The 23,889-nt window shown below is 43.7% G+C and overlaps 1 long non-coding RNA gene across 1 annotated transcript; it reads left to right on the forward strand.

The window, feature by feature from the left end:
* The first annotated feature begins 1,209 nt into the window (after positions 1 to 1,209).
* LOC129532060 (uncharacterized) lies at positions 1,210 to 19,931 on the forward strand. Its single transcript, XR_008677656.1, has 2 exons — positions 1,210 to 1,306; positions 19,097 to 19,931. It is a non-coding gene; the product is annotated as an uncharacterized lncRNA (long non-coding RNA).
* The last annotated feature ends 3,958 nt before the right edge of the window (positions 19,932 to 23,889 follow it).

Raw genomic sequence — 23,889 nt, forward strand, 5'->3', positions numbered from 1 at the left:
AAATTGTGTGACTTGATCAGCAAGCAAAGTTGTTTTTCTGATGTCAAAATTTCAAGTCGACAGAGCATTCAAAATTGCTCCTCTAAGTTCGTAAGAGACTAGGTCCAGAAAGAGAGACCAGGGCTGAATGTACAGGTGATCTGACACCAACTCATCTAAGAAAGCCGGGGGGTTCAGCTCTAAGGGGTGAAGCACAGATTTGTCACCTACATAGCTGGGCACTCGCCAAACCATTGCTCTTATTTGGAACATATCATTGGTTCATTTAACAAATAAGTATTGATGCCGGGCGCGGTGGCTCACGCCTATAATCCCAGCACTTTGGGAGGCCGAGGTGGGCAGATGACCTGAGGTTGGGAGTTCGAGACCAGCCTGACCCACACAGAGAAACCTCGTCTCTACTAAAAATACAAAATTAGCCGGGCTTGGTGGTGCATGCCTATAATCCCAGCTACTTGGGAAGGCTGAGGCAGGAGAATCGCTTGAACCTGGGAGGTGGAGGTTTCGGTGAGCCGAGATCGCATCATTGCACTCCAGCCTGGGCAACAAGAGCAAAACTCTGTCTCAAAACAAAACAAAACAAAAAAGTATTGATGGTGGCGGGCACCTGTAATCTCAGTTACTTGGGAGGCTGAGGCAGGAGAATCGCTTGAACCTGGGAGGCGGAGGTTGCAGTGAGCTGAGATTGCACCACTTCACTTTAGCCTGGTGACAGAGCGAGACTCATTCTCAGAAAGAATGAATGAATAAATAAATATTGAGCACCTACTACATGTCAGACAGTGGGAATACAAGAGTGAACAGATATTTATCTTCTCAGATATTTTAAGTGTTTATTAAAGTAATGGAGGTAGTCCAGAAGAGCTTGTGATGGGAAGCTGCAGTCTCTTGCCTTGTCAATACCCCTACCTAGCCCCTGCTTTGATCTGTTTATGATTTAATTCTTCTGGTGGTTATCTCTTTATAATATGTTCTATTTCTTGGTTTATGAATGTTAGATAATATTTTTAACTCCCACTATGAAAAATGAGGATTTAACTCATTTATACTATGTTCACCTAACCTCACCTCTCTTCTCTCTCCTTTCCTTTAGTCTTTGATGATGATGATTGAATTAGAATGTTGAATATGCCCCCCCAACCCCCCCCACCCCACTGACATCACTGGAAGCTGCAAAGTTGAAAACAATAGGTGGCAGTGACAGATATCCTCACATTCTAAACACAGGCGCCAAACTCTCTACATGCAGGACCTGCTAAAAGAACATCCCCATGGAATCTAGGCCATCACCACCTCCAGGTGATAGGTGAGAGAAGGGAAGAGTTGGAGAGAGATGGGAGAGTAAGAATTTCTTTTGGAGTGGGGGTTATTGGGTTCTTCCTTCCTACCTTAAACCAAGAGAGAAGGGTCTTTAAGATTGCCTCTAAGAAAAATGATGGTCTTTGCCAGAAAGAGATTGGCACATGTTTCTCCTTTAGGTACCACAACCCTGGGATGTCTTTTTCATGAATGATGCTTGTGTTTTTCTCTGAGGTCTTGGATTCTGGATCTATGATTCCTATTTCACCTTTCTTTTGTAAGATGACAACTGATTTAGACTCCTTCCCTGAAGTGTACACAGTAACCTAATTTCTCTTCCATGATATGGAACAATAGCTCCCTGTACGTGTATCACATCCACTGAAGACTTTTGCTTTATAAGTTTAGGTAGGCTATGCCAGATCTCTGGGGATAAGGGGCACTAGGCTTTTCCTCAACCCCAAGAACTCATTCTCAAATCCTTCTGCAATCAAAATGATATCCCCTTTTCCTCTGTCACTCCCTCACCCTTACTAAGCCATGCTTACTAGTATCCCCACTGTTGATTCTTTCTCCAGTCCAAGGAAGGCCAAGAACATTTTCTCTCTGGTTCCAATTTGATCAGTAGTTGGTAGTGGGTGCCATAATGTTATAAAGAATTAGGTTTTTATAGGGGACACACTATGGTTATTCCTCACATCCATTCCAGCCCAGATGGATGAGTCTATCATCTCCTTCCCTGGGCCAGTGACTAACTGAGGAAAGGGCAACAACCTGACTCTGAACACTGAGATGTGAGGAGAAGCCTGCTGGTGGTTTCTGGGAAAGGTCAGTTTTCTCCTACAGGTAGGGAAAGATTATCTCTCTGGAACTTGTCTTCCTGGATATGATTTCTGCTGTAGCCATCTTTCAATCACGTTAAAGATGAAGCCAATTTTGAGGATGAAACAAGAGACAGATGGAGAGAAACCAGGTCCTTGATGACTTAATTTAGCCCCCAAATCAACTAACCCTAAAGTTCGCTCTTCTTCTGACCTTCCTAAATTCCTGTTACGCGAGACAATGCATTTCCATGTTGTTTAACCCAATTTGAGTCGAGATTTCTGTTGTGTGCAGCTGAAGTCAAACTAACTGATATAATGTCCCAAGTCATGTCGAATTGGTGTGAAAGGGTGCTGTGATTCATTAGCTATGTCTGTCAAAGGTGGGGGTTTCAACATTTGCCAGCCTGTGCTCTTTAGTTCCTTATTTGCATCTTGTGCAGGGGTTATCTACGGGGTTTGTTTTGCTTTCATTACTACCCAGATTAGTACTTTTAATGTGCAGACAGTGGTTATAACATAAAATACCCTTATTTGTATGTCTCAGTCTGTGCTTCAGCTTCCTGAGCTGCCCAACCCATTCTGCACCTCATTTCTTCTGTTCTATTTGACTCCCCTGGTTACTAAAGTGTGTTTATTCCATTCTTATGACTTTCTCACTTGCCTGATGCTGAGATTTAAAAATTCACCCGGAGATAGACCAGGAACACAGCACACTGCAGCCTATTTGAAGCATCAGATGGGTGGTGCTGACGATACCTTATATGAGGCTGATCTGGCCTGCTGTATGTGTGACCCCATCAATTGCTGGCTGATCCGAAGGACTAGCGTCTCCTTCATCTGGTCTTCATTGAGCTGTGGACAGCCCTCCAAAAGCTGAATGCTCTGTCAAGAAGGATGCCCTTCCCAGATAGGAAGAGCTGTTCTTTGGTCAAAGGTATACAGGTGGTATACTGATGATGTGAAGAAACACAACTTTTGGGCTTTTATGCCGACACTGTTCTATGAGCTTTTCTTAATTTCTGGAGTGTGCAAAGCATTATCTAGGTCTATAAACAAGAATAATAAAAGGAAACAATGGGGCTGCCATTTCCCAGCTCTCTTTTTTTTTTCTTTTAAACTTGGAAACAAGCTGCAGGGTCTCAAATCCAGCGTTCCTTGTAAATTCTGAAAATAAAAATGGACGGTGCACACCGGTATGGCTTGTGGAAGAATTAATGGAACCCTCAGCAATAGACTCTCATTCTTTTTTTCTGTTTGCTAATTGATTAAAAATATGTATATGTATTGCAAAGCTCATGTATTGATCAAGAGAAGAGTGAAAAGGATAGCTTCTCTAATTAAAACTGATTGGAGCTGTGAAAGTTTAATTAATTGGAGGCATGTCACTTCATTTCCATGTTATGTTGTGCACAGCGCTCTGTTTTCATAATTACCGTGTTGTGTTGGGGTGGCGGGTGTCTCTCTAATTAACAGTCTGGGGGAAAAGTGATGTATGGTCCTGCTGAGCAGACAGAGTGGGTGGAAAGAGAGGACCCAGCCAGAATCCACAGGCTCTGTCCCCGTGGCCTGATTCTCAACCATTTCCCTTACCCTTTGTTCAGTAAACGAGGTTTTGGTGGATGGTCCCAGAGACTGCTGTTTATGTATTTGTTCCTCAGGTTTCTCCATCAGGAGACAGGGAGGCTGGATGACACTTCCAGGGATTGGAAGGTGAAATGCCCACTGGTTGAGAACCACTCCAACAGCTTTCTCCTTAGAACCCCCAATATTCACTCCTCACTTGGCAACTAACACTTGCCCACCTAGCCATGACAGACCCTTACTGAGTGTCTACTCCGTGCAATGTATGGTGATGGGCCGGGTGACTTTGAGTTCAGATTGCTGTTCCTTACTAGACATGCGGCCTTGGGAAATTTTCCTGAGTTCTTTGTGCCCCAGTCTTCTAATTTATAACATGGGAATACTAAGACCTTCCTAGTAAAGATGCTGGGCAAATTACATGAAATAACAAATAGTATGCTTAGTGTACAGTTTTATCACCCTAGATTTATTAATCCTTTCACTTCCCTGTGTAGTTATTTTTACAAAAATACTTTGTTGAATGATCCTATTGTAGATTTTAACTCCCAACTGGCCTCACTTCTGTGACCACCCTCTTAAGTCCATACTCGACTTTGGAAATAGGATTCTTTTTTCTAAAGTGAAAGTTGATTATATGAATGCCTTGGTGAGACACCTGCCCAGATGATGTTTCACCTCTGTAGAATGGGAATTCTACCCCCTGCACCAGCTGGCCCCTGTGGCCACACCTTCAGCACCCCTTCTTTTCACAGCCTTTCCAGGGCTGCCCAAACCCCCGAATCTCCCTCACACCCGAGCATAACATGCATTTCTCTCTTCTGCCCAGAAGACATTTTTCCTCCTAAAAGCAAAAGTCCCACAAATTATTTTCATATTCAGCTCAAATAGCTCCTTTTCAATGAAATTATCTGTGCTCCTGCCCTATGCCCTCCTCCCTGCTTCCCCTGCCCCAGCACTGTTTTCTTGTTTGGAGTCTCTTCCTGACTAGGTAGGAAGTTCCTACAGGCAGGGACAGGAAGTTTCTATAGGTAGGGCTGTGTCTCTGTTATCTTTGGGTCTCAGTGCCTGGCAAGCATATGGGATGAAGCAGGCTTTTAATAAGTGATTGTTGAATGATGGATACAAAAAACAAAAGTTGTCTTCATATGGAACTCTCATTAAACATCTGACTTCCTACAAGACTTTCGGCTCCATACAGGCAGGGAACACATCTGTCTTGTTCTATATTGTCATGTCGCTGTTTGCCTTGCACATGGTAGGTACTCCATAAAGAAAACTGGCACATCATGTGGTCCGTATGCTTTATAGGTTTGTTGTGAGGGCAAATTGATAATGAATATAAAAGTTTTATAGTTTAAAAAGTTGGAAAAATACTGTAAGATTATTTAATAGAACAATAATGTCAACAAAAAGAGTCAAACCCTGTAAAATATTTGAAGGTATTTATTCTGAGCCAAATGTGAGTTACCATGGCCCATGACACAGCCCTCAGGGGACTCCAAGAACATGTGCCCAAGGTGGTCAGGGGGCAGCTTGGTTTTACACATTTTAGGGAGACATGATACATCAATCAAATACATTTAAGATATGCATTGGTTCAGTCCAGAAAGGCAGGACAAGGTTGGGGGGGATGCTTCCAGGTTATAGGTAGATTTAAAAATTTGCTTTTGGCAATTAGTTGAAAAAGTTCTTATCAGTAGAAAGGAATGTCTGGATTATAAGGGATTGTGGAGACCAAAGTTGTTCATGCAAATGAAGCCTCTAGGTAGCAGGCTTCAGAGAGAAAAGATTATAAATGTTTCTTATAAGACTTAAGGTCTGTGTTGATGTTTAATGCTGGTTGGCTTTTCCTGAATTCCGAAAGGGAGGAGGGCATAATGAGGCATGTCTGACTCTCCCTTCCTGTCATGGCCTGAACCAGTGAACCAGTCTTTCAGGTTAACTTGAGTGCCCAGGCCAAGAGGAAGGAGTCTATTCAGGCAACTGTGGGGTTGGGGCAGGGGGGTTGCTTAGAATTTTATTTTTGGTTTACAATAATTGCTAATGACATTATTATTATTTTTTTTGGAAGGCGTGCTCTTTCTGTTTTGGAGTAGATTTCCTGAGTGTCAGTGACCTCTGAGTCCTTCTGCATGTTGTCATTACAACTGGGTGTGGTGTCTCTCCATAGAGAGGCTGCCCTCATAACCTTCAGAGAGGAATTCGGAAGCCTTTGTCAGCAATACTCAACTGAGTCTCAACCTGTCCCTTTTTAAAAATTCGATAACTCTCTGGATTTCCTAATATACTATTCTCCTACCTCAGTGACATGTGCAATAAATAATGCATTCTGGTAATTTTAGAAAATCATTTTATTTCCAGGCACTTGTCTGGAGTCAATCAATATTTATACTTATTCAAGGTTTTTTTTTATTAAGAAAAGTTTTTTTTTCTTCCTATGCATGTTTGACCTTGTGTCAAATAACATCTTTTCTCCAGTGTAAAACCTCCAAAACAATGCCCAGCCATGAAGATTGTCAGCCACACCCCTTCTCACTAATGGGGAACTGCTGAGGGAAATAAGCCCTGATCCCATGTTTCATTTTGACTAGCTCTTCACACTTGACTCTAGTTCAGGAAATTGGACTATGGACTAGTCTGCCATCTCTAGTCCAATGCCAATGCAATTCTATTAGCAACATTTTTAGTACTGGGAGTGGGAGTTTATAAAGACCTAGGGTGATTAAAAATAAATTTGGGTTGAAATAACTAACTTGTTTCAGTGACCCCCTTTCTCCACACCAAAATTTAATATTAATTTTAAAAAGTTCAGACCCTGCACCATTATCCCAGGTGTATCTTGACTCTGACAGAAAAGCACTGAAGGCTAGCCTTGAGGAGTTTGTCTGGGTGTGGAGTGTGGGGATGAAGGCCCTGGAGTGTGAAGGTCCGGGTTCTAGGCTGCTTCTGCTATTGGTTGGCCCTGTGACAGGGGAAGTCACTCAATTTTTCCGTGTTTCAGTTTCTTTGTCAGTCAAATGAAGATGCTGGCTCTGTAATTCTGAGTCAGTCTGCAGGCAGCTAGTCCACAAGGATAATGACTGTATTCCTCTTTGTACCAGCACTGTGCTGGGTGCCAAGGACATAACAATGGAGACTCGCTGCCCCAAGGTACCAATGCAAGACACATGTGTGCTCGGCCCTCAGTCCCCAAGCACGGTGTGCCACGGTGATGGGCTTGGGGTCTAGGTCACCAGGTCAACCTTCACCTCCACACTGCATGAGTTTCACTTTGCCTGGGCTCTCTCTCCCGCTAAGTGACTTTACCCCAATGCAGATTGTAGGAGAACTTCTAAAAGCATTGGCTCTTGAAGGTGAGGAAGCAAGCAGAGCTTAGCTCTACATCCTCCCTGAGAGGCCTTGACACTCCTCTTCTGCCTGGGACAGTGTTGGGTCCCCAGGGCTCACATGGGGAGGAAGTAGAAGCCAGTGCCTCAAAGGGCCCAGGCACTGTGGGCCTCCTCAAGTTATGGAACTGAGATAATGTGCTGTGCCTGCTCAGAAAAGCAGCTTTTCTTACTGAAAAAAAAAAAAAAATTCTGCTTTGCCTTACCAGGTAAAAAGAACAGCAGTTAGGAAGTCCTGAAAGCACACTGGAGGAACAGAAAGTACAGGGGGGTTGAGGGTAGAGAGTCTGGGAGGCCACATTCAGACACTGTCTGTTACTCTAAGATAGTGGTTTTCAAATGTTATTGAGCACCAGAATCACCTGTAGGGCTTGTTCAAACATAAACTAATTGTTTCTGATGCAATAGGTCTGGGCATAGCCTGAGAATGTGCCTTTCCAGCAAGCTCCCAGCTGATGCTGATTCTGCTTTGTGAATAGCTGTGCTAAGTGGAGCGGCTTGAAGGGAGTACAATCTTAATGAGTGAAATATTGTATCAACTAACATTTTCCATGGAATGTTAATAAGCCATGACAAAAACCCTGGGTATGGATTGACTAAAATAGAAAATTCTTTTGCAGTGAGACTTTAGAATGGTGTTTCTCAAGTGTGATTTGCAAACCGCCTTCATCAGTCCTAGGGCCTTGCTACTCAAAATGTGGTTCCCAGACCAGCAGCATGGTCGTCACCTGCATGTGTTAGAAATGCAGAATCTCAGGCCCCACTCCACACCTACTGTACCAGAACATCGATTTTAACAAGATTTCTGTTACAGGTTGAGAAGCATTGCTCCAGGTGTTTCTCAGATGTGTTTCTAGAGTGGGTGTCTTTTGGGTTTGGGTTGGGGAGGTGAAATATATGATTATTATATCCAGAGTCATTGCACACTAGCTCAGCCTAGATGTTAGCCTGGGTGTGACCCTGGGTGGGCAATGGCTCAAGCCTTCATAGAGCATCCATTCCTGGAAACAATGCATACAGGAAGGTAGGGTGTTTCAATGTGTATGTCATCTGTCTATTTTGACAGCGTATTTTTGAAGATCAATATGCAATTGTTCTTCCTTAGCTTCTATGTGGCAGATAAACCTTGTCATTTCTGGGAAGAAGAGATCATGGCTAAAGTGGAGGAACAGGAAGAGGAGGAAGCACTCCATTCCAGGCTGCTTCTGCCATTGGTTGGTCCTGTGATAGGGGAAGTCTCAATTTTTCCATGTTTCAGTTTCCTTGTCAGTCAAATGGCTCTGTAATTCTGGGTCAGTCCGCAGGCAGCTAGTCCATATGAATAATGACTGTATTCCTCCGTTATGTACAGTCTAATCACAATTCCCTGTCTCACATTTCTCAGGGTATTGGGGGTGAATGAAATAAAAAAATATGGCAGGGTCTTTGTCCTATAAAACATCACTAATAGTATTTTTCCAAAAGACCTAGAACATTTAAAAATGATTTTATTGAGATAAATTCAAATACCACACAATTCACCTTTTTAAAGTGTAGAGTTCAATTGTATTTAGTATCTTCACAGAGTTGTGCAACCATCACCACAATCTAAGCTTAGAACATTTTTATCACCCCCCCAACCCCCCGCCGCCAAAAAACCCCTACCCACTAGCAATCACTCCCTGTCGCTCTCCTCCAACCAGCCCTGGGCAGTCACTGGTCTACTTTCTGTCTTTATAGATTTGCCTATTCTGGATATTTCATATAAATGGAATCATACAATGTGGCCTTTTGTGACTGACTTCTTTCACTTACATACTATTTTCAAAGTTCATTCATGTTGTAGCATGTATCAGTACTTCATTTTTTAAATAATAGCTATATGGTATAGTTTTTACATTTGGTGTAACTTATATGTGTAGTTTTTACATTTAGGTCTATGATCCATTTTGAGCTAATTTTGTATATGATGTGAGGAAGGGGTCTAACTTCATTCTTTCACATGTGGATATCCAGTTGTCCCAGCAATACTTGTTGAAGGCTATTCTTTACCCATCTAATTGGTTTGGCACCTAGACAAGTTATTTTTTATTTTATTTTATTTATTTTGTTGAGACAGTGTCTCATTCTTGTTGCCCAGGCTAGGGTGTAGTGGCATGATCTTGGCTTAATGGAACATCTGCCTCCTGGTTTCAAGTGATTCTCCTGCTTTAGCATCCCAAATAGCTGGGATTACAGGCATGTGCCACCATGCCTGGCTAATTTTTGTATTTTTAGTAGAGATGGGGTTTTGCCATGTTGGCCAGGCTGGTCTCAAACTTCTGATCTCAAATGATTCACCCACCTCAGCCTCTCAAAATGCTGAGATTACAGGCATGAGCTGCCACACCTGGCCCTAAACAAGTTATTTTTAAAAGCCTAGCTCTATATTAGACTCACCTGGGGGATGTTAAAAATATATCCATGTCTGGGCCCCTCCTCAGTTAATTAAATCAGAATCCCCAGTGACTCTAACGTACAGTCAGGGTTGAGAAACACGTGCCTAGGGTATGGCTCTCAAATGTGGTTTCCAGATTAGCAGCATTGGCTACACCTGGAAATTTGTTAGAAATGCAGGTTCTTAGGACCCTCCTCACGCTTGCTGGAATCAGAAATGCTAGGGGGTAGAGCTGAGCAATCTGTGGTTTAGTAAGTCCTTCAGGTGATTCTGGTTTACACTTAAGTTTGAGAACCATTGGCCCTGACCAGTGTTTTGCTTTAAGTGATAACAAGATGCTCTGTGGCATCAGACTCACCTGTGAGCTTTATGCTCCTGTACTTATAGAGGGCCCAGAGTGTGGAAGAACCAACGGCCCCTGCCTTGGGTCCTTTGAAGTCCGGTGTCTCCTGCTACCCATGCTGTGCTTGTGATCCTTTCTCTTCCTGGGCTGAAAGCCGTGTCTGCAGAATGGGCACATGTCCTGCTCCTCCTGCCTTTCCTTGTGGGGCTAGTGACTTCCCTGAACAAGATGTGGCTTTTGTCCTCAAGGAGCTCTCAGCCTAGCTTTAGGGGACTCCTGTGACTAGTGTTTGTTGATGTTCTCACCCACCCAACTTGCTCCACTCGTCATAGATGAACGTATTTAATTCATACCACAGGAGGTTCAGTCTTCCCGTAGACTCTGGGATTTCAGAGAGGATGAAGGTAAGGAAAAAAAAATTACTGTCAGTGCCACACTGATTCGGGCTGCATTCCTAGGGTGCAGAAGCCCCAGGCTCCTGTTGTATTCTCTTTGCCCAAATCCTAACCTTGTGCCACACATTCAGCACCTGTCCACACTCTTGCTTGGAACCTTACTCCTGCCTTTCTGCCCAGATTCCCTAATTGTCTTGAATCCCAGACCCAGTGGTTTCAAGGGCTTGCAAACATGCCGACAGATCTCCCTGCCTTTGCTCAGCCTGCCCCTGGTGTCTGTGATGAGAAGGGCCTGGCACACCTCTAGCATGTCAGGTGCCCCCAGGTGTGTTTGCCTGGCTCCCATCCCATTGGCCCCCACCTCTGGTGTGAGCCCTGGCTCTGACCTTACTCATGTGTCCTGCTTCTGAACCAGATCCCCTTCCTTCCAAGATTGTCAGCATTTACAGATACGTTGTGCTGTTAAAGCTCTTTAGAGTTCCACGACTGAAAATGTTACCAAAACCAGCCACAGCAACACGGGGGTTCTCATGTGACTGAAAAGCCTGGGAAGGTTTGATTTAGATGCTTGATCAGGACTTATGTTCTTTTTGATTCACCATCACTAGGTTCTTCTCTTTCATCGTGATTCATTCTTAGGCTCTTCCCTGTGGTAGTAAGAGATGCCTATAGCAGGTGTAGATCTTGCATTTTTTCAGCTTCATCTCTCATGGAAAAGCATGAAAATTCCTTATTCTAAAGTCTCATCGTGACTCGTTGGGTCTGATCATGTCGTATGTTCAACCCTGGACCAATCTCTGTAGCCAAATCTCCTAGACTGGATTTGATGCACTGATTGGCCTGAATCTGTTTTTCTTATTTTTTAATTTTTATTGTTATTATTATACTTTAAGTTTTAGGGTACATGTGCACAACATGCAGGTTAGTTACATATGTACACCTGTGTCATGTTGGTGTGCTGCACCCATTAACTCATCATTTAGCATTAGCTATATCTCCTAATGCTATCCCTCCCCGCTCCGCCCACCCCACAACAGTCCCCAGTGTGTGATGTTCCCCTTCCTGTGTCCATGTGTTCTCATTGTTCAATTCCCACCTATAAGTGAGAACATGTGGTGTTTGGTTTTTTGTCCTTGCGATAGTTTGCTGAGAATGATGGTTTCCAGCTTCATCCATGTCCCTACAAAGGACATGAACTCATCATTTTTTATGGCTGCATAGTATTCCATGGTGTATATGTGCCACATTTTCTTAATCCAGTCTATCATTGTTGGACATTTGGGTTGGTTCCAAGTCTTTGCTATTGTGAAGAGTGCCACAATAAACATACGTGTGCATGTGTATAGCAGCATGATTTATAGTCCTTTGGGTATATACCCAGTTTTTTTTTTTTTTTTTTTTTTTGAGATGGAATCTTGCTCTTTTGCCCAGGCTGGAGTGCAGTGGTGTGATCTTGGGTCACTGCAACCTGTGCCTCCTGGGTTCAAGCAATTCTCCCACCTCAGCCTCCTAAGTAGCTGGGATTACAGGTGGGCATCACCATACCTAGCTAATTTTTATATTTTCAGTAGAGACGGGGTTTTGCCATGTTGGCCAGGCTGGTCTCGAACTCCTGACCTCAGGTGATGTGCCTGCCTCGGCCTCCCAAAGTGCTGGGATTACAGACATGAGCCACTGTGCCAGGCCTGGATCTGGCTCTTAAGCTTGACCCTTGGGGTTGGGAGTGGGTAGTGCTCCATATCCACCACAAAACAAAATGGGGAAGGGGCAACGTGGTATAAAACATAAACATTTGGTCTTTGTCTCTGGTTTCTGGCACAGAGCTCCCACGACTCTTGGAATTGACTTTTTTTTTTTTTCTTTTTTGCAACAGTGTCTCTCTCTGTCATCCAGGCTGGAGTGCAGTCGTGCCACCTGCCTCAGCCTCCTTAGTAGCTGAGATTACAGGTGCTTGCCACCATGCCTAGCTACCTTTTTTGTATTTTTAGTGGAGACAGGGTTTTGCCGCTATTGGCCAGGCTGGTCTTGAACTCCTGACCTCAAGTGATCTGCCCACCTCAGCCTCCGAAAGTGCTGGGATTACAGGCATGAGCCACCGTGCCCAGCCAGAACTGGTTCTTTTGTATGCTTATGAATGACTGGTGGCTGAGTCAACCTCCAGTGATCAATCCCTATTCTAGATAACTTCAGTACAGGGGTTGATTACTAGAGGGACAAAGCCATGATTACGGGGTGGAACTTTCAGCCCCACCCTGACCTCCAGAGGAGGGCTGGAGATTGAGCCCAATCACCAATGGTCAGTGATTTCATTAATCATCCTACATAATGAAACCTTCATAAAAACCCATAAATGACCGTGTTTAAGGAGCTGTGGGGTTGGTGAATGCACTGAAGTGCTGGGAGGGAGGTGTACCCAGAGAGGGCAGGGAAGCTCTGTGCCCCTACTCTCCATACCCTCCCTGTGAATCTTGGGTTATGTAATAAATGAGTAATAGCAAGGAGATTTCCTGAGTTCTGGGAGTTGTTCTAGTGAATTATTGAACCTAAGGTGGATGTTGTGGGATCTCCTAAATTTATAGTTGTTCCGTCAGAAGTGCAACTGGCAACCTTGGACTTGTGAGTGGCATTCGAAGTGGGGCAGTCTTGTGGGACTGAGCCCTTAACCTGTGGGGTCTATGCTAATTCTGATAGTGTTATAATTGAATTGGATTGTTGGATACCCAGTTGGTGTCAGAGAAACAGAATTGATGTTGGAAAATATACCAAGTATTTAGTGTTGGGGGAGGGGGAAGCCCCTAACGTGGATTCCTAGACAGGTGATACCAGAAACAGGGTTAATGGAAGTGTTGCTCAAAAAGCACATGCCTACAATATTCCTTGGCCCTGGCTGGATTTCGGATTTGCTTCTCCAGACAAATGGATTAATCTTGTGGGGACACTCTCATAGGATACCACCTTTCTTCCAGCCTTGAATGCTATGGCTCATCTGGGAAGTGGTTCAAAGTTTGATATAGAGAACAAAAGTTCTATAGTGGGTTGGGGGAGTTTAATGGGTAAAAGTTATCTTGAGGTCAGTGTGATATTACACATCACCTTAAAAATGCTCCTACTCTTTGGCCTTGCATTCTTAAATTTTGAGAATTAATCCTAGGGTAGTGATCTAATAGGTGAGTCAGGCTTCAGGCAAAATGTTATTATTATACCATTATTTATATTAGAAAAAAATTGACCTTGAAAAGCATCTATTATAGGATTGGTCAAATAAATTTCAGCATATCAGCATATCCTTAGGATGGAATAATATGTAACCACCAAAAATTATACAGAATTTAAGTCCATTGGCAAGTGATACAAAATATAATTTGATATTGATATTATCATATTAACAGTATACTCAATATATAATATCATTTAAATTGTATCAACCATGCTTTATCGAAAGGACTAGAAATTCACACTCCAATACAATAATATTGTTATCTTGGGTGGTAGGATAATTGGTGTCTGAATTCTTTCTCTTATATTTTATTCCGTATTTCCTGGTTTTTCTGTGAGGATGCTGTCATTGTGTCTAATCTACAGGGTAAGACCTAGAAGGGCAAGAAATAGAGTTCTCCTTTTATAATCAGGAGAAAAGTTAATAAAAAAAATTCCTCAGCAGTGAATTCTGCATCAATTGAGTTAGACTCTTACCTCCAGAGCTGTGCGAAGAGGCAAGGGAATGAGAGTTTATGGGCTGCATTGATTTTGCACTTTTTTTTTTTTTGCTTGTAACCTGTAACCCATTCAGGGTTACACTTGAGTTGAATCCTCTTAGGATGTGGTGTAAGTGGGAGGTACAAATACAAATCAAAGGCTGGGACAATTGGGAGAAGGCTTGTCAGAAGCACACTTAGGAAGGGGGCCTTAGGATGGATAATTTCCCTGGGTAGACTCAGTGGGAGTGAAGGGCCAGACTTGTCTTTCAGATCTGGAGAGTGTTGTCAACTGATGCTAGTTGTACAATTGAACTTAAATCACTGCTGAGGACAAGGGGGGGGTGAGAGCTTTTTCTGAGGCCATGACATGCAGCCTCCAGCATCTTTGGAAGACCAGGCTCCTTAAATACGAGTCCTAGCAAAAGAATGAACTTGGGGAAACACATCTCCTTTCCCTGCCCTCTCTCAAGGAATGCTTAGGGCTTCTTTCTGAGATCCCATCAGCTCCCTCTGCCCTGCCACTGTTCTGGCTTCATATGGCTCTGACAGCTTTAGTGGCATCCCCAGATCCTGTGTCCAGTACCTCCTCAAACCTCCACGACCAGGGTCCTTCTCTTTCAGTAGCTCCCATCTCTGCCGATCTAGAAAAGTAGGCACGTACACCGTATTCCCTTCCCAAGTAATGCTTGAATTTGCATTCAAGTTTTGGCCCAAAGTACAATGATAGGTGAGAGGGGCCGCACAGTCCCCTAGAGCCCTTTTCCAGCTTCTGCACTGTTGTCCCTGGCTGTGCATGTGTTTTGTAGCCTCTTGGAAGAAGGGTGCATGTACTTACTAGAGAAGCCAACCTCCTCCTGGGATTCCTGGCCCTTCTCCCAGACAATCCATCTTTCATCACTTCTGGAGAACTATTTATTTATCTATCTTTTTTTCTTTGACTTTTTAGAGTGGGTAATACTTTTGAATAGGTGCTACTTCAAAGATGACAAAGCATGGACAGCAAACGTCTCTGGCGCATTCCTGTTCCTCTCTGCTAGGTTCACTCCTCCCCATTGGAGAGGACGAAGGCAGAGCCAGCTCTTTCAGATGGACACCCGATGGTCCCAACCTCGTTTATTGAACAGTTGATTTTTCTCTGCTAATTTGAGAGGATGTCATAATGTTCCACATGTATTTGGATCTACTTCTGGGATTTGTATTCTCTTCCACTGTCTGTCCATTTACATGCTGACATCACTGAGAACTGAGGGCAGGCAGCAGCTATTTAAGCCTAGAGAGAGGTGCACAGCTTTTCTCTTTCTCGCCTTGTTCTAGACTTTAGTTTCCTTCTCCTTTTAGACTCAGTGCTGGTACCACACTAATATTCTTACAGTGACATATGGGGTAGATGCTATGATTCCCATTTTATGGATAAAGAAAATGAGGAACAGAGAGGTTTATGCGACTTGCTTAAGGCCATATAGCTGCTAGGTAGAAAAGCAGGGGCTACAAGCCCACACAGTACATCCCTAAGACAGACATCTAATTACCATGCCTCTACCCTTTTTCACAATGGTCTTTATGAATAAAATTAACATTAATAGCTACTGTTGATTGACAGCTATCTGCTAGGCATTGTGTTGAGTGCTTTGCATACAGTGTCTTATTTAACTTACTTTCCATAATAACCCTACAAGGTAGATATGATCATCAGATTTATTATGGGTGGGAAACAGGCTCAGGGGTTACCCAAATTGCTAAAGGTCACTTGATGTGTGGCTTCTGGGCTCATGCTCTTTACAATGATGCTTTACAGACTCTCCATTTTCATGATTAGGTATTCTTCCTTATTTCATTGATGTCCCTTCCTTTATCAGCCACAGTCCTCAAGCCTTGTCTAAAGGCACAGAGTCAGGGATGGATGGGGTGTAGGGCACCTCAAGGTACTCTCTTCTCTGAACTCCTGAGGCAGTCCCACTCTTCCAACACTTTTTTGCTTTCTTAGGCTATGAAACTCCCTCAAACAACAATATGTAAATTCATAGCGCAGGGTCTTTGTCTTTTAAGGCAATTAATACATGTGTTGATGTTGAGATAGCTGATGGAGAGGTCTGCATTAGGAAAAAAAATGGAGAATCCTAACAAACAGGGAAGCTCCGATTTGATGATGAAGGCACTGGGGAGCTACAGAAGATTCTTGAGCAGAGAAATAAGACACCAAAATGGTGTTTAAAGAAAAGTAGTTATGGCTTTTATGCTTTCTGTATAATCCTTTCCAAATAAAGATAAGAACAAGGACAACTAACTACTAAATACAATTAATGCTGTCTGTAAAGGCTTTCATCTCTGGGAGCACTTTGTCCAGCTGCTCTAAACACCTTTTCATCTGAAAGTCCCAATACCTCATTATTTTTCTCTGTAGATTATGGATCTCTATGTCCTAAGAGTCAAGAAGGACAGAGAAATACTTTATCCTTTAGCTGACCCTCTCTATTACAAAGTCTGGGAAGAGCCATAGGCAGAACACAACCCCTCAGGCAGCAAGCTTCCTCATGACAGGGCTCCTGCCTCATCTCTTGAGCCATCGCCTTTCACCATTCTACATTTTGCCATCCACCCTCCATCCAAACTGAACTTTTCACTTCCCAAATGACCATGCTCTATTTTGCCCCTGGGCAGTTACCTGGAACATTTCCCCTCCTGTTTAACTCCTTAAGTCTTGGCTAGGATTCTGCCTCCTTGGGGCAGCCTGCCTTAGCCCTCTAAGTGGGTGCTCCTTCCATGACTTTCGGCTGCTTTCTGTAATCTCCCCATCATTCCTGCTGGGTCTGTGATGATCTGATACTTCACTTCTTCCCCTTTACTCTGATCTCCTAATGGAAAAGACCCATGTCTCAGTTGTCTCTGGGCCTGGCACATAGCAGCTGTCCAGAAAATGCTGGCACATGAATAATGAAGGAGCATTGCCATGGACCAGCTGTCTCCATCTGTTGCACCAATTGATTAGATGGTGGCTGTTGGCTCCTTGAGTCTCCTCTTTGTCATCAGGAAAACATTTTCTCCCAAGTCAGAGGCACAGCAATGCTTTCCTTCCTAGGAAGACCTTTCTTTATGGATCCCTGACTCATGCCTCCCAGGTCCTTGAGTCTCCCTTTTCCCCCACACCAGCAGCTGTGCCCTTCATAAGCTCCTTCCCTTGAGCCAATAAATGAGAAAGCCATGCTTCCATTTGCCATGTGACTTTCGAGGTTACCAGGCTGCACCCCCAACTCCCCACTTTACACCTCTTTCCTGAGCCTCTGTCTTCTGAGATGCCCGCTGCTCCACCAACTTCCCACAGCCTCACTTCTCCTCCTCCTCCTAAGACTTTACTCCCTCTTTTGGTTAACTGCTTCCTGCCTTTGATTTCTGTGATCGCTCAGCATTTGGTTTTCCTCCCCTTCTATTTTCTCTCCAAGCTGGTACTTGTCCACCCACTTCTTAAATACAGATTTTTCCAAGTTTGTGTTTTTAACCCCCTGTTCCTCTCACTAGCAGCACATTCCCTCTCCAGGGAGTTCCCTGCAAGCCCTCAAAGTGACTATTGTCTCAGGGTGGCTGAAGACTTAGCAAATGCTGGTAGGTTTTCTGGGAGTTCAAACATAAGAGGTGTTCTCAGGCATCAGCTCAGCCTGTGCCCCCAAGATCAGGATCTCCTCATCCCTTGGGGTGATAGATGGGGTCTCAGGTGTCTCTCAGGGCATCTGAATGGAGTGGGGTCCACGGACATGCCCCACAGTCCTGCTCTGAACCCATCCACCACTTGCCCTATTTCCTGGACATCCACATAGGAAGGCGGCTGTAGGACCACCACTGCCCACTGAGGATGAGGGCCTAGAAAGTGGCTGGAGGAGCCAGCGTTGCAGGTGTCCAGAGAGCAGGGTAGGTTGTGCAAGGCGTGGGCTGCTTAGTGTATCCTGGTGGGCATTAACTCCAAGTGTCTTCACATGCCCTGGATAAGTATTTTTGTAGCTTCTATACCTTTCAGTGGCATCTAAGCCAGCTCTGTGTAGGCTGACTATCCTAATAATTCATGTACATTTTGCAAATGTACATGTTTATCATTATGTTGAAGTACTTGGGATGAAAAATTTGATTGAATTTGAAATCTGTTTACATGATCACAAAAATGTCAATATTCCTTATATGTCAATGAAAGAAAAGAGTTATTGGATTATTTCATTGTAATTTCAGTGTAGATTTTTGAAGGTTGTAAAAATGATTTAAAAATTTGTATTACCTCCTTGTGTGAGTAAAGTTTCTTGTTGAGGGAGACCACCAAGAATTTAAAGGGATAGCCATGAAGAAGTGTTGTTCAAAGATTACGTGGAACCATTTCCAACCTGTGTCCCCCAAGAGAATGAGCACCTTATCCCTTGCAGAGAGGTTGTACAAAGTATGTTCACGGACACAAATTCAAGTTTATCCACTTCAATATTTGAAAATATTTTATTTGGAAATTTTATATAAATTCAAAATTTAATACCTTTCTGAAACTTTTACATTTTACTTTTCTTATAATGATATAAAGTATAACGATCTTTTTTTTTTTTTTTTTTTTTCACCAAACCCTAAATTTCCTTTAGCTTACCCAGGGTATGATACCAATGCTATCTTTTTTTTTTGTATGCTACAACATAAAAAATGTTTGGAAGTTTTTAAAAACAGCTTTATTGAGGTATCATTTACACACTGTGCAGTTCACTCAAGTGTACAATTCAGTGAGTACATTTATTGAGTTGTACAACCATCGCCATCTAGTCTTAGAATGTTTTCCAATAAAACAGGAAGCACATTTTGAAGAAGATAAGAAAGGATGAGAAGGCTTTCCCGGGAGGGCAGAGCTTTGGGTCCCAAGCAACCAAAGGGCGAGTATGAAGGTGCTGAAATCCTGAGTGGGATTAGTGCCCTCAGCCCAGGAAGACCAGGGAATAGGTTATTGCTCAGAGAAGGGGTTTGTGGCTTAGCACAAACATCACCTCCTCCAGGGAGGCTTTTCCAGCTCAGACAGCAGCCTACTGCTTCCTTTCCAGGGCCCCAGTGTCCACTTCTTCTGCCATGGCAATCATAGGGGGATTCTTGGTTTGTGGATTGCTGTTCCCACTAGACTATGAGTTCCCTCTTCTGTGTCCCCAGAACTTAGCTTCATCTCTGGTGGAGGGCAGAGCCTCAAGCAATGTGAACCCAATGAAGAAATTATTTCCAGCCCTGGATCGTCCTCTCCAAGGTTGCTGAAGCCAACCAGAGGCACACATGGAGATTCCCAAGCAAGTCACAAGGACGGGAGCAGAATCAGACTCCCTCAGCACATGGCCGAGAGAGTGTGCAGGGGCAGGTGTGGGAGCCCTGAGCTCCTGTCTGGCTCTGCTTCTGTTCATCTGTGCCTCTGTACCATCACTGCTCCACTCTGTCATTCCATCACCTCCGAAGGGGGTCTGCCAGGTCATCTGCTGCTTCACAGTTGCCTTCCCACTAGAAAATCCCATGATTCCAATGGCACGTCCCCCAGCGTCTAGTGGAGCTGCCTGCATTTGAAAGGACAATTTCCAGGGAACAAGGGAGGCAACTATAGGGGCTCTAGCCCCTGGCACCGCATGGGGACTTGGTGTCATAGCATTTGCCAGCCTGCTGCAGCTACCCCCAGACACGAGGGAAGGCAGCAAGCAGAAAAATTGCCTTCACAACCTCAAGAAGCGGGTATATTGGCACAACAGCTTCTGTGGTTGAAGAAAAAAATGAACAGGTTTAAAGCAAGCACATCAAGCTGTTTTTGAGTGCACTTAATGGCTGCCCAGACGTGCAAGCCCCTTTTAAAAGCAGAGTGACTTCACTAATAATAGAGCTCCGTTATTCTTTATCACTGACTCTCAACTCTGCTCCACATTTCCCCTTGGTGTTCTGCTCACTAACCTGTTTATCCTCTCTTAGAAACCTACACTTAAAGGCAACATAAAATACAGCATGACACTAAGGGAAAGCTTTCTGGTGGTGGCTTGAGCTAGCAAAATGATTGTGGCGGTGAGAGAATCCTCTCCAGGCAATTTTGTTTCCAGGGACCTCAAGCAGGTGTTGGGATTGGGAATGGGTGTTGCTTCTTGGTGCCCACTTGAAAAGATGTGAGGGTTCCTCGTCTCTCTTTGGGCTCCAGTGCGGAGCCCTGGTGTGGGGGCAGGAGGACAGCCCAAGGGGAGACAGTGACTCTTCCTCTCCCATTCCCTGGGTCTTTCAGGACCAGTCTGGGCACCCGGGGACGGATCAGACCTGCCTGTGGTTTTCCTGTCTAATCACGTTATTAATTAACATAACAAATCTTCGCAGCTGGTGGCTGCTGTTTGTGTCTCATCCTCCTGCTCCCCGTTGCACACTAATTAGTGCAAAAGCGGGGAGCAAATCTTCAAGCACTGATTCGCCTTTGTAGTAATGATTATTTTGGGAGCAACCCAACTGCCTCTAAGCAGTTACACTCCCCCCACGCTCTCAATTTGAACCACATGCTTTCTTCCTCGTAGATTTTTGGCTTTGCTAGTTTGGGAAGGGGAACCCAATTATTGAAGAGAATAATACCACATTTGTCTCATCTGGTTTTAAAAGACAAAAGGGATTGTGAGCCGAGAAGGGGAGAGAACACCTGGAGAGGGTGTGACTCATTTAAAGGTGTTGGTTCATTTTCTTTTCAAAAAGCCCCTTGAAGGTGGAAGCCTCGCCTAGCCATGTCCGGTGGATGCCTCGCCCTTTATGAAGTGGTTCACAGCTCAGACAGCGCTCAGCCTTGTGGCCCTCCCTGGGCCTCTACTGGTCTGCCACACAGCAGGGACTGATGAGCCTCTGTGTGACCAGAATCGTGCCTGCAGCAGCCTGGAGGGGGGATCTGAGGATGGAGGGGTGGAGGGACCAGTGGCCCAAGTGGCCCAGGGACAGAGGCAGAGGTTTTGAACTTGGGTCTCTGTGTATTTGCTCTAGCTCTTGCCCATAGACCTTGCTGCCTTTGTGGCCATTTGGTGCCCTAGTAAATGATAGGGGAATGCGGTTCCAGCATGGGAGCACTGGCCTTCTGCTCACTGGGCAGTATTTTGAAGACTCAATTGTGCACACTGTGTTTGAGGGGGCTTTGTCTGTTGGGCCTTTTTTCCTCCCTAGCATCTTTGGAGGACAATCTCCTTCATTTTTCCTTACTCTCACTCCCTCATGCCCTCTCCCAAACACAAATTCTCATAACTTTCCTCACCTCACTTTCTCCCCATCTTTTCTCACACTGTTCTCTCCAGTGTCAGGGAGCGTGAGGATCTGGGTTCTGTGTGGAAGCATGCAGTTATCAATGAGCAATGTTTGGTGGGGGTGAGGTGTGCTATGAGATGTCTACCATCCCTGTCTTAAAAAAAACTTAAACTGTGATAAAACACATAGAACATTAATCTACTGTCATAACCATGTATGCACTTTAGTAGTGTTAAGTATATTCACATTGTTATGCAATCAGTCTCCAGAACTCTTTTCATCTTGCAGAACTGAGACTCCGTACCCAGTCAACAACACCTCGCCATGTCTCTGTCTCCCCAGGTCCTGGTAACCACCATTCTACTTTCTGTTTCTGAGGCTGACCATTCTAGTATTTCATATAAGTGGAATCATACAGTATTTGTCTTTTTGTGACTGGCTTATTTCACTTAGCGTAATGCCCTCAAGGTTCACTCACGTTGTGGCATGTGTCAGAATTTCTGTTCTTTTTAAGGCTGGATCATATTCTTTTGTCTGTATATACCACGTTTCATTTTTCCTTTCACCCATTGATGAACGCTTGGGTTGCTTTCACATTTCGAGTATTGTGAATTCTGCTGTGAACATGGGTGTACAAATATCTGATCCTTTTTGTTTTTTGAGACAGTCTCACTCTGTCACCCAGGCTGGAGTTCACTGGTGCAATCACGGCTCACTGCAGCCTCAGTCCCCTGGGCTCGAGCTAACCTTCCACCTCAGCCCCCTAAGTAGCTGGGACTACAGGCCTGTGCCACCACACCTGGCTAATTTTTTGTATTTTTTTTTTTTTTTTTTTTTTTATGGAAACGGATTGGCCATCTTGCCCAGGCTGGTCTTGCACTCCAGGGCTCAAGTGATCTGCCCGCCTCGGCCTCTTCCCAAAGTGCTGGGATTATGGGTGTGAGCCATTGTGCTCCCGGCTCTGATTCTTTTTTTAAAGAAAAATTTCCAACCATTCAGTGATCTAACCCAGTGGTTTTCAACTCTGTGTACAATAGAACCACCTGAAGAGCTTTTAAAAGATATTGTTCCCTGAACCACCATCCTAATTACATCTAAGTGACTAGAGGTCCATTGATTAATACATTGCCTTCCAAACACGCTGCAGCTCAAGAATCATAGCGGCTTTTAAAGAATACAGATTCTCTGGAGATTGTGATTTAGTCAGGGATGGGGCCCAGAAATCTGTGCTTTTAAAACAGCCTTAGGATATTCTCATGACTCTAAAATAGCATTTTAGAAATTACTATTGAAACCATCAATTAAAGGCCATCCTAACCTCCATAAAGCCATTTTCCTTGGATCGCAAACTGCTTTAAGCTGTTCTATAATTGCCTTATTATGTATCTTGGTCTTATATCCCCACCTGGATGGTAAATTCATAAAACTGTAGAATTTTAGGAACTCAAAGGGGCCTTAGAGACCAGATAATCTGTTTGCCCAAAGCCACACATTAGTCAACTTTAGGGCTGGGTCGAGAAGCAGTTCAAGAGTCCCTCCATTCAACTGAAATTTAAGATTTTGTTTTCCCACAGTGCCAAGGCAGGCCAGCACTTTACTTTTAAGAAAGACAGTGTGACTTCCATTGCTCTGGTGAAAGACTTGATACTTATAACTTCTGCTACTCTGAGAAACCCCTGTCAATCAATGACTGGCATGGTGTTCATGAAAATGTGAGAGATCTGAAGTTGACTGAATGACAAAATTATCTAAGAGGCTGGAAATTTTCAGCATAAACTGTGCTGACCAGAGCACTAGTTACAGATAACTGACTTGATGTTTAGGCCAGGTTCAAATACACATCAGCTATGAGATTCTAGATCAGTAAGTGACTTAACAGTTACATTGGCAAAATGGATGTAAGTGTACTTATTTCATTGGGTCATGAATTATAAGAGCTTGCATTAATTGAGCATTGACTATACACCAGGTGCTACACTAAATGGATTACATGGATTGTTTGACAGGGCTCTGAGGAAACCCCAGCTTGGAAATGTTAAATGACTCGTCCAGGGTGACCTAGCTAACAAGTGGCAAAGCATACATTCAAAGTCACTCTGTTTGATTTCTCAGCCCATTCTCTTAACCACTGTTATTTAGAGATGATGAAAAAAGGTAAGGTAAGCAAAATGTTCGGCATAGTGTTAGTTCATTTCAGAAGCTCAGAGGATTGCAATAATCATCATCGGCATCATCATCATCGTCATGGCAACAGTAACTAACCCTTACATAGCTCTTATTATGTGCCAGGCACTGTTTTAAGAACGTCACATATATTTATTTGCAACATAACCCTCTGAGGGTTATGTAACTCTTATTACACATTTCATAGATGAGGAAGCTAAGGGACAAAAAGATTAAGTAATTCAAAGTTATAAAGCTAGTAAGTGGCAGAGCTGGGATTTGTACTGGGAAGTCTGGCTCCAAACTTAGTACCATTAACCAGTATACTCTCCTGCTTTCCACATGGTAAATGGTAAATTTTAATAATTATAATGATTACTGATAAGGCTGTCAGTTTCTTTTAACACAGTATGGATGATATTGTTCTATATATTTTCCTTGTAGAAGTGCTATTAAGATACAAATAAATATGATAATAGATTAAAGTATCCTTTTGATGTCTCCCCTTTCTGCCCTCTCAAAATTCTTATATGGTTCCATTTAATACTGAT

This window comes from Gorilla gorilla, chromosome 11 (genome assembly GCF_029281585.2).
Source record: "Gorilla gorilla gorilla isolate KB3781 chromosome 11, NHGRI_mGorGor1-v2.1_pri, whole genome shotgun sequence".
NCBI lineage: Eukaryota > Metazoa > Chordata > Mammalia > Primates > Hominidae > Gorilla > Gorilla gorilla.